Source organism: Canis aureus, chromosome 12, assembly GCF_053574225.1.
Source record: "Canis aureus isolate CA01 chromosome 12, VMU_Caureus_v.1.0, whole genome shotgun sequence".
Taxonomy (NCBI): Eukaryota; Metazoa; Chordata; class Mammalia; order Carnivora; family Canidae; genus Canis; species Canis aureus.
Window position 1 is genome coordinate 51,302,994 of NC_135622.1, and position 12,034 is coordinate 51,315,027.

At 40.5% G+C, this 12,034-nt stretch overlaps 1 long non-coding RNA gene across 1 annotated transcript; it reads right to left on the reverse strand.

The window, feature by feature from the left end:
- Positions 1-2,934: 2,934 nt before the first annotated feature.
- Positions 2,935-10,777, reverse strand: LOC144281197 (uncharacterized). The gene is made up of 2 exons (XR_013349699.1): positions 10,694-10,777; positions 2,935-3,126 (listed from the first exon to the last, which is right to left on the reverse strand). It is a non-coding gene; the product is annotated as an uncharacterized LOC144281197 (long non-coding RNA).
- Positions 10,778-12,034: the final 1,257 nt, after the last annotated feature.

Genomic DNA, 12,034 nt, shown 5'->3' on the forward strand with positions numbered 1-12,034 from the left:
GAGAGAAGACTCTCCTGGCCATTTAATACCATCTATGGAAATTTTCATTTCAAATGCCTCAATATACCTTTGTGAATTGGGATTTCTACACTTGCAACCATCAAAACAAAAAAATCAACATTGACTAACGACATGTGTGTTGCCTTGACAAAGACCACCCCACAGTTCAATATTCTTATTCAGGGCAAGTGACACTAGCCAACCATCACATACTGATATGTGTGTAAAAATTCCACTTCTAGCTTGCTTACATGTTTAATGTAAACATGTAAAACATGTTTTGCTTCTTAGCATGTTCATAGCAGTATCATAAATTTTAATTATTTTTGAAAGGGAGTTTATTTTTTTAATTTTTAAAGATTATTTATTTGTTTATTTTTAGAGAGAGAGCATGAGAACGGGGAGCGGGGGTGGGGGGAGGTCAGATCAGAGGGAGAGGATCTCAAGCAAACTCTCCGCCCAGTGTGGGGTCCCACCCGGGGGTCAATCTCATGACCCTGAGTTCATGACCTGAGCCAAAACCAAGAGTTGGGTGTTCAACCAACTGAGCCACCAGGTGCCCCTAAATTTTAATTTTTTAAGGTTATGGTAATGATGCCAATCAAATGGGTTTCTTTTGTAACCCTGTATGGTTTATTTTAAACATTGAAGGAGCACCTGAATGGCTCAATGGTTGAGTGCCTGCCTTTGGCTCAGGTCATGATCCCGGGGTTCTGGAATTGAGTCCTGCATCAGGTTCCCCACAGAGAGCCTGCTTCTCCCTCTGCCTATGTCTTTGCTTCTCTCTGTATGTCTCTCATGAATAAATAAATAAATAAATAAATAAATAAATAAATAATCTTAAAAATTAAACATTCAAAAATATTTTCTTCTGAAAACTATCCATGGGATTCACCAGGCAGCCAAAGGTATCCATGGCACAAGAAAAGTTAAGAACCCCTCAGCTGGGCAATTTTACAGTAACTGGGAAGCCATGAGGCATGGGAGATCAAAGAGTACCTGGATCTTGAGATACACCATGGAAATGGCTGATCCATCATTACCTTTTATCTAACTATATTAGCTAGTGACATGTCAGGTGCTATAACAAATTGCCCTTAAAAGTCAATGGCTTGGCACAGTGTAAATTTTTTTCTTAGTTGTGTCCCAGTTGAAGTGAAGAGGTCAGCAGGGAAAGCCTCTTCCATGCGGTATGTCAATAACCAGGATAACAGAACTGTGCAACTTTCAGCTCAGGACTTTCAAGTGTTCCATGGGTACTGACTCAGACAACTGGAGAGGAAAACAGCACAGAGAAGTACAAATGGAAGGTTTTTATGGGTGTATTAATTTCCATTCACAAACCAGAACTCAGACACATGATTTCAAGGAACTGCAAGGGAGCTGAATGTCTTGGAAGAAGAGGAAATAGGTTTGGTGAACATCTAGGCAGTCTCAGCCATTTGGTCCCATTAGGAAAAACACAGCTTAGAGGCACAGTATACATTCCATCTATAAAATAGCATCACCTTGCATTTGTTTGCCTTGCAACTTAGATATAAAATGGTGTTACACAAACCACCTAGAATCACCTGGAAAACTTCTCAAAAGTACAAATCCAGGATCTACTAAATAGGAAGCCCTCAGGGTGTTTTTTAAGCACTCTAATATAGAGTGATAAAGGAGATTACCTAATATCTTTAGCAGGGAATAGCATCACTACAGGGAAATAGACAGAAGAGCCAAAACAAGAAACTCACAAAGAGAATGGATGAAGGAGTAGGAAGTTACAAGAATGAAGGAGGCGTTCCAAGAAGGAGGCAGCAGCCAACAGCATTGAATGCCCCGGAGATGCAAATGAGATAATAAAGACAATCTGCACAGCTTGTGACTTCATTCTAAACTGAAATGTGTATTTCATTCTTTTTCAAAGAGACCTGATCTGATCAAGTCTTAAGGACAATGACTCTAGTAGTGGTGCAGGTATTTTTTGACTTTGAAAGATGGGACTTGGGGACCATTTACTAAGATATCAGGATGGCGGAGGTACTGGTTTTAGGCCACAAACTGATGGATTTGGTTTGGGGAACAAGCTTAAGTTCTCTCTGAGACAATGAGGAATACCTTTGTAGACATGGTCAGAGCTCAGAAAGGAGACGGAGTCTACAGTTTACAAGTGAGGTTTTATCATCCCACATGTGGTGTTGGGCTATGAGCTTGGACAAGATAGTTCAGAGAGAGAATGTGTGGTTGGAAAAAAAGCGGGGATTATCTGTGTGATTCAAACATGAAATGATCATAAAATCTGATCATACATTCAGACTAAAGGTCCAGATCAGTGTCTAGATGACATGACACAGAATGAGACAGTTATTCAACTGGGCTGAAACTTTCAAAATCTCTGTTTTGGATCTTTGTAGGTATTGATTGTACAACTCCTGCTTGCTTTTCCTGCTGTTTTCATTTCAAAGAATCCACTGGAGAAACTATGGGAAAAGTTGGCTTAAGTATTAATCCCCTCCCACTAATGGAGAATTCTTTTCCCTTTTGACTTCATTTCTTGGTAAAAAAAAAAAAAAAAAAAATCAGTTACCCTGCAGTATTATTCCGTGTTATATTTCTTTTCTTGGCTCTTTCATCTCCAGATAAGAGACATGGTGCTCCACAGACAACTGTCCTGCCTCTGGTCTCCCTGTGGACTTCTTCCTTTCCACCAACCCTGAGATGGACACTTCATGGAAGAGGAGAGAGTCTTGCACAATCATCATCAAATGTATGACTTATTTTTAAACTAACAAACAATCCTTCTGACTCCCTGAGGAGACAAATTCTAATATTTCCAAAAGAAAGTAGAGTCAACACCGCGGGCTGGCTCCCTGAGATATACTGTAAATAGCCTCCAAATCAGGAGTAAAGAATGCAGTGGAGTTGGAAAAAAAGGAGACAAGGCCCAGAGAAATGACCACGTTGGCTTGTTGTTTTTCTGAATATGTGTCCACATTGGCGCTACTCAGCCTGATGTCGGCAGAATATATTTATCGCCTCACACAGCCAGGCGCTGTCATGTGCAATCAGTTGACATCTGGGGGCTGTTTCATGTTTCTCTCCTTCATCTGCCCTCACTCAAGCATTTGGAGACATCAGTCACTAAACCAAGCACAAAGAGAGAAAGCAATGATAATTAGGTCATCTTCTATATTGTAGTAAAACTCTATTGAAATAAAGAATGGAATCATTCATTCATTCATTAACAAATTTATTTCCTGCCCATATGAATTCCATGTGGGGTCTGGTTTCATTACAGAGCAGGATTTAAACAGACAAAACTGTGAAAATGTTCAGGATATCTATCGAATGTTGGGGAAAGTGATAAGACAATGTGTTTTTACCCCTTTCTCATGTCATGTCAGGCATTGGGAGGTGGGTTTTTATTTACCATGTCCTACACTGCATATGTAGAGGGCGGTGTTGGCTCATAGAAGGGTGGGTCTTCCAGCTAACAATGATTCAAGAGCCAATCACCATGGTAGACAGTTGCCCATATGGCAGACAATACAGGTTCTTGTATCATCTTGGCAGGTCCAAAAGGGAAGCTAATTTCTGATGCAGAAACTGTTTTATTCAAGGATTTGATATTTAAAAGTAAGGATAAAAAGTCTAGAGGTCTATTCCATGATGAGCAAACATCCAAGCTTCACCCTGTGTCAAAACCCAGGTTTTGTTTTTTTGTTTGTTTGTTTTTTTCTTTTTTTGTGCCTGAATATGACCCTCACTGGATCCTAATGGATATACTTTTATTCACACCTAGAAAATCACATGCTGAATTTTCTCCAAAAACTGTTTAAAACCACCTCATTTTTTTTCTAATTCTTTTCCAAATTTTATCCTGATAATTTTCTAGAAATAACTTAGGCTACTTTTTTGCTAAAATTGACGTCATCTGAGGATGGGTTCCTTTTGCCTCTCTCTTTGTATAGCAGAAGCTAGTGTAGCTTCTCACATCTTCTTCCCTTCATCCTTGGAGGAAGCCTTGCCTTTCTATGAGATCAAAGCAAGAGATCCACCCCCTGCCCCACATTTACCCTCAGAATCCATCATTTCCACCTTCTCAAGGCCTTCTCCCACAAACTATTCATTCTCTCCCTTTATCCATTCACCCACTCCTGTATTAATCATGTTTGAAATTTTATGATGTTTTGACATTAGGTGTGTGTAGGGGGGCAGCTAGCTGGCCAGGAAGATACTGCCCTTTCCAGGACTAGTTAATTCCTAGAGCTAATAAACAACTTGCCTGCAAACATACCTTTCACACGCAAACCAACCGATCCTGAGTGCATCCCCCAGCCACCTCCTTCATCTAACTCACACGCAGCAAGCCAGCATTTCCCCTGTCCTGAATCAAGCCAGGGCCAGGTACCAGGTAGCTAGAGACTGCTTCGATATCCCAGAGCCTGTAGACATTAGTCCAACCACCAGACATGAATTGCTTCTCCTGTCCTGCCCTGCCCTGTTTTGCCTTCAGAAAGCCCAGGAAAGGCTCTGGATCATGGTTTCTCCTCTGTACTTCTTTTGCTTTCTGGAAAAATCTGATGCTTCCTTTTGTGACCTTGTGTGACATGGTGTGGCTCCTTATCTTGAAAATTGTATGTAAGAAGCTTTTATTTCAACGCATTGGTCTCTCCATATAGGCATTCAGTCATCTCCATAAATTAAAACCTCATGTATACATTTTAATACACCTCCTTCTCCTCTTTCTTCTCTTCTTCCCTCCCTCCTTCTCTCCTTTATTTCCTCTCTCCTTCTTTGGGTTCTTCTCTTAATTTATTTTATGTATTTTCTTTTAAAATGTGGTTGTTCCGGCAAAAAATGTTTTAAAAATTTAAACGTTGAAACAACAAAGAAAAATGTACCAGGATTCTTATGATCCAGAGAAAAACACTGGTAACATTTTAATGAACTTCTCTCTAGGTATGTCTTGTATCAATACATAAACAAACAAACATGTACATTTAGGTATATTTAGGTACATGTAATATTATAATTAAGTGGGATAATACTACACATCTTCACTCAATAATATGTGAACAGTTTTACATTTAAATAAATAAAGATCCATGTTATCAACCTTAGAAGCTAAAGGTAATTTTAGGTATATCATAGTTTATGCACCTAATTTAATGAATATTTGTTTCTATTATTTGCCAATTTAAACAGTGCAAGAACCATCTTTACTTATCTATATTTGCACATCTATATATCTGTCTTCTTCACGTAAAGTCTCAGATGTGGGTCTGATTGCTGAAAGGATACATCACCATACCTACTAATGTGAGTCATCAAATTGAGCACCACAAAGACTGCTATATTTCGTATTTCAACCACACCCCAAATAATACACATTAGTAATCATTTCTCAACCCTTCATAAAAACATTATTCTCAATCTTTTTAATTGAATCCCCAATATAGCAAGGAAAAAAAACCCCTTTATTTTATTTGAATATCTTTGATTAAGATATAATTGGTTTTCTTTCATATGTTGATCATCATTTGTATTTCCCCTTTTATAAATTATTCATTTACATCCTTTGCCTCTTTTTCTATGTGGCCACTCATTCATGCTTTTAATTGTTTTGTAAACCTCTTAAGTGTTCAGAAATCTATTCAATGTCAGTCACCTGTTTGGCCAACAAGTTTTCCTGCTTACTATTTACCTTCCAATACTATTTATTACTTTTTGTTATGTAGAAGTTATCGTATCTTTTTTCTTTTCTTCCTGTTCTTTTCTTTTCTTTTCTTTCTTTTTTTTTCTTTTTTTTTAGAGGAAGGAGGGGTAGAGGAGAGGGAAAAAGAGAATCTTAAGCAGGTTCCACGCCCGGTGCAGAGCCCAGTGTGGGATCCAATGTAGGGCTCCACATCACAACCTGAGAGTTTAACCCATTCGGTCACGTGGGTTAAGCCTCCAACTCTTGATTTCGACTCAGGTCATGATCTCAGGGTCTTGGGATCGAGCCCTTTGACAGTCTGTGCTCAGTAGGGAGTCAACTTGAAGATTCTTTCTCTCCCCCTCTCCCTTTGTCCCTCCTCTTGACTGTACCTCAAATAAATAAGTAGATCTTAAAAAAAAAGAAGTTGTAATTTTTAGTTCAGCCCAATATATTAATATTTTTCCTTTTTGGTTTCAAGCTTCCCTTGATTCTTAGGTAGAATTTCTCAGTGGTTACGTTATAAAATACCCTTCAGTGGTTTCAAGTTAACAGTGTAATGTTTATCCAGCTGGAGTTTATTTTGAAGTACCAGGTGAGTGGGGACCCTCCTTTCCCTTCCTCCTTCATGTTCCACATATGACTCTCTACCTTCAGAGTCATCCTGGTACAAAAACCCAAGGTTCATCTGAGATCCTTCACTTCTGTTCATGCCACAAATCCAGGTAGTACCTAAGTAACCACAATGAACTTCTGGGTTTGTTTTTTCAGACTTTATGAAGTGTTCCCACATATATTATCGCACCTGAGCCTTGCCACAACCCAGGCCGGATAAGATGAGCCTTGGATAACACATGCAAGTGGGCATTGCTGGGAAGGAAGACAGGAAGGCCTGGAAAAGTTGTGACTTACTCCAGATAGTTCTGAGTGAAAACAAACTGAAGGTCATCTTAGAGTCTGTCTGATTCCAAGCCCCACACTCTTTTGATAACAACACGTAGCTCTCGAAAGCATACCAGCACCTCTGTTGTCAATCTCTGTGCATCTCTTCTTCTCCATTCCAATTACTCCAGTGCAAGTTTTTATTCTCTCTCAACTGCATTTTTTTCCAGGTGTCTCTACTGCAATTTATTCATGGTCTTAGATTAATTTTCTTGAATTGCACTGCCATTTGCACAGTCAGAATGCTTCAGCCAACTGAATACACCTTTGCCAAGGCACATAAAGACCTTCAAGATAGACACCAATCTGTCCTCCAACTTCATCTCCCAGTAGTCCTCCATTTGGACTGTGGGTTTCAGGGAACCAAGTGTTTGCCAATACTCGAACATGCCTTAATGGTGCCCTATACCTATGCCTTGTTTCCAGCCACGAGTTCTTTTTATGAGAAGTGCTGTCTCTCCTTTCTGTTTTCCAGCACCCTATCCTGCCTTGAGGCCAAGCACAAATTCCACATCCCTCATGAAACCCTTCCTGGAACATTCAAGTATTCTTTCTTTCCCCTTTAACTTTCCCTGATCCTTTATCTGTGACTCTCCCATGACTCATAAGTTTCTCCTTAAGTTTGTGCCAGCATCGTACTTTTCTTATCGGATTGTGGATTTCTTGAGTTAACGGATCAACTCTTCTCTAACTTTTATTGTCCATTTCCCAACACTTAACACAGTGACTAGCACAGGTACGTGTCTGAAAACCAATTAGTTAGTGATATGTAAACGAACCATAAAATGAATGGATGACTCTGGATTACTCTGAGAAGCCCTTATATTCCAAGGGATTTTCTCCTTTTGCCCCTTTTGCCAGCTCCAACACCCAGCAACACTTACCTGACGACTACAGTCTGAAATCCCACCAGTAGAATACCATAATTTCCATGTACTACTCTGATCAATGCAAAAGGCTAATGTCCCAAGGATTGGATGTCCTCATTTCTCGGATAAATATTATATTATCTGTGATAAATAAAGAACTCAAGAGCAGAATTTTCTCCAAAGTCTGGGGATGGCAGCTATATGGAATAGAACAGTGTGCCAATAAGGCTGCTGGAGTGGTAGCTGAAGGAAAAATTGGGTCAACTTGGAGGAGTTAGGCACAGACACAGAACCCACTTGCTTTGCAGCTCCATGGATCAGTTTTATAGCCTTCAGAGTTTTTTTTTTTTTTTTTTTTTTTAAGATTTTATCTACCTATTCATGAGAGACACACAGAGAGAGAGAGGCACAGGCACAGGCAGAGGGAGAAGCAGGCTCCATGTAAGGAGCCCGATGTGGGACTCGATCCCAGGACTCCAGGATCATGCCGTGGGCCAGAGGCAGATGCTCAACCACTGAGCCACCACAGGATCCCAGCCTTCAGAGTTCTATGTAAGAGCATTCCCTCCTTTGTGCTCTCTTCCCGCCTATGACAACCTGTCTGCCTTCTGGGGCCTTATGGCTCCCTATCTACTACATTGCCCCTTGAAACAGTAGAGCATATCCTCTGCCACTCCTCTGCCCAGGGAAGTTCTTGTCCTCGATAGGGACGCCATCTCTCAGAGAAAAGAGGAGCAGTCGTATGACATGTGGAAAGGATGGTATGTTCAAAAAGAAAACTGACAAACAACACTTTCTTGCCCCAAAGGCAAGGCATTTGTTTAGAGAGGGCAGAGTGCCAATTTGTTATAATTGAATAAATCAGATTTCTAATGTTTAATAACAGATGTTCTGGCTGCAACTCATGAAATCATTTAATATTGCTTTATGCTCTGGTAATAAAAGAAGTCATCTGGCTCCACTTGGCCCAGGTTACATATCTTCCTCAAAGGGTCAAAATGATTTGATGCAGTTCTTGGATCAAAAGGACTGATGTTTTCTGTATGTTATGGGCTGTGGACAGGGTGTGCTCACAGAATGGGACAGATGCTGGCATCATACACACTTTGCATCCAATGGCCTGAGGTGCATCTCTGACCTGGAAACTTGCCCTAACTCCTGAACTTGGACAGTCCGCATGCTACCCAGGAAGATGCTACTCTTTTCACTCTTCATATTTCCCACACCTGGCAGTGCCAGCATCCAAGGAAGGCTAAAGTAGGTTGACCAGCCACCCTGGGCAAGGCTGGCAGGGTACCAGAGCTTTTGCCTACAGCCACTACAGGGAGCAAGTAAATAGGAATGTTCCAACTGTCCGGGAACAACTTTCACAGATGGGTTTGGATTAATCTGGGGGTGGGGAACAAGGGAAAATGTGCCTTACAAAGGCTGGTAATAAATCAGAAGAACTTGCAGCATGGATAAATGATGAATTGCCAAGATGACTCAAGTATTAAAATAACTAAGTTAATCAAAAAAGATCTTTTAAAGAAGTTGATGATAAAATAAGGGGATTCCTTATCCTCAGAGAAAATAAGGGAAAAATTAAACAAAGGCAAGCAGAGGTCAAAGAGGGAGATGGTGGGATAATTTAAGCATTGTTTGAGAAGCCAATTGAAAGGAGGTAAAAGAAGATCCAAAGCTATTAAAAAAATAAAAATAAAAAGACCTTTGCTACAACTTCTCAAAGAGAGTGATAATTCCTTCCAGGGAAGCATGATGTCAATACTTAGTAAAACAAAAGGCAAATCCTGAACTACAACATAAACACACTACGCTGGATAACGAATTCTCGAGACGTGTACTACATGCACTCATAGCATCCTGGAGACAAGAATGCAAGAGAAATCCCAGTCAAATTAACACACATACACAAACACAGGACCCAAAAGCAGGTAGGAGAAAGGTAGAAAATAATCTAGGAATTGCTTCTGAAGTCTTCCTTCTTCTTCCCACAGCAGTGTTCCCATGATACCTATCCTGAGGAAGCCCCTTCCTCTCATCCATGCCACCAAGGGTTACCTCATATTTAGGGGTTCACTTAATCTGCACAGTAGTGCCAGGCACCATGTCGATTCTGTGGATCCAGAGATAACGGTGGTTTTTGAAGCTGCAAGCAGCTGACACTGTTTGGGGAAACCACTGTGTAAATGGACAACCACACACACCAGGATAGAATCATGTGCAAAGGCATGGTGGGACCTCAGAAGGGAGATGAAAATTGGGCACAAGTCAAGCTTTGCATGAAGCCTCAGGGAAGATGTCCTATGGCCTCCAGAGGTCCAGGCTGGTCCAGAGCACCATGGCAGGAGGTTACTCTGTGGTTCTTGTACTCATGTTGCTGGATCAGAATCCTTGTCAAGGCTGTGTAAGCATAGATGGAGAATGCTCTGTGATCATCTGTGGGAAAGCACAGTGACCAGGTTTTCTGAAGCAAATGTTAAGGGACATTGCCTTTGATGAGATCCTGGGCTATTTCAGGATTCCAGTGATACCACGAAAGGTGTGAAAATGTTGTGATCCCCAAGTCATTTCTGTTTATGCAGACAGAAATGATGCAATCAGACAGGATGAGCACTGGGTGTTATTCTATATGTTGGCAGATTGAACACCAATAAAAAATAAGTCTATAAAAAAATAATAAAATAAAAATTAAAAAATTTAAAAAAGAAATGATGCAATCAATAATAATTGGTGCCCAACCCAGTAAGGTGAGACGTGTCAGAGAATTGGAATGTCGGGACCAAGAAGGATTAGAAAGAGAATCTAATTCAACTCTCTGAATGATAGATGGCAAGACTGACGCTTAGCAAGATCTGACTTGCCAAAGTGGTAGAATCGGAAATCCGATTTAATCTAATTGCATTTTTTCTGAAAGGCAATATAATTTCATATTCACTTTTTAATTCTGGTAAATTTGTGAGTGAGATGAAATGCAAGTGTACAACCTGTTTCTGTGTTGCCATTCTATATTAATAAAGCTTTTACTTTTTTTTTTTAATCTTAAGACCTCTTGTTTCGGAATTTGCCACCCAAGTTCTAATCCTCTCCCTGCCATCTTAACAGAATCAATGAGGGGGTAGAAGCAATTTATTCCCTCAAAGCACAAAAGTCAAAAAGATGGAATACTGAGAGTCACATGGAATTTGAGAGTACTCACAGTCCCAGATATTCAAAGAGAAAGACAAGCCTGTGTCTGCCAGAGATAAGGGGATCCCCTAGTGCCGAAAACCCACTCCAATCACAGCCCACTTTAATCACAGGCTAGCAAGCTGACAGCAACAGTGATGCAATAATGAGATCATTTGTTGAACACTCGGTGCCACTCAAGGACTTTAGGCAGCACCAATGAAGTGCTCAGCAGCTCCTGCTTCCTACTCACTTCTGAAATGCCCAGCCACCAGCGCCCGCACCAGTGAGCCAAACTCCTGTGTGTCTGGCTCTCCATGTTCAAGGAGCTCAGAACTGGAGCATCATGGAACCAGTGGTAGCACAAGTTGGAGGCTCTCTCTGGAAGCCCTGGGGCAGCAGATCGGGGCTTCCAGAGGAGGGCAGAGCTGCTCCAAGACCCGCTGGGTGTGAAACGGACTGATAAGGATGAATAAACAGTGACTTGGAGAAAAACCTTGGGAGTCTCTGGTGTCCCTTGCACTAAAATTCTAGTTTTGCCGCCAACTCCGCATGAGATTGGGCAAGTTCCTTACTATATAGTTCATTGGTTTTATTTTTTTTTAATTTTTAAAAAATATTTATTTATTTATTCATGAGACACACACAGAGAGAGAGAGAGAGAGAGAGGCAGAGACACAGGCAGAGAGAGGCAGGCTCCTGCAGGGAGCCTGATGTGGGACTCATCCCTGGTCTCCAGGATCACACCCTGGGCCAAAGGAAGTGCTAAACCACTGAGCCACCTGGACTGCCCAGTTCATTGATTTTAAAGGCACATTTCCCCCTCTATTTTAAAAGTCTCTGAAATTCCAATGTCTTGCAACTGATGAAGTCTTACCGTTATATAATTATCAAGGTTTTTAATTTCCTTTTGTGATAGTTAATTTAAAAAATGACACACCTTCCAACCAGTGGCATTTCACATTTGGTAACATTTAGTATTTCTGATCTTCTGTGTATAAGACAATAATAATATTAAATTAAAATTTTAATATTTAAGGTTTACTGTAAAGGTTAGATTATATGATGTAAAAAAAAAATTTTAGGAAAGTATCCAATATTTAAGAATGGCCCCAAATGGTAAATGTAGATGCTGAATGATAACTCTGTCTGCTGGCCGCCTGAGCCAGGCAGAGTCTGTTCCCAGTTTCTGGTTCACAAAGATTACCTGGGAAAATCAAATAAGAAAAATAGCTAGTATCTGTGGATTGTTTATTTGGTGCCAGGCAGCATGCCAATTGATTTCATGGGTTTTACTTTACTTTGTCTTATAAGACTCTAAGGATACAAGTCAAAGATCACACCTACCTGTCAAAGATCCCACAGTTAATAA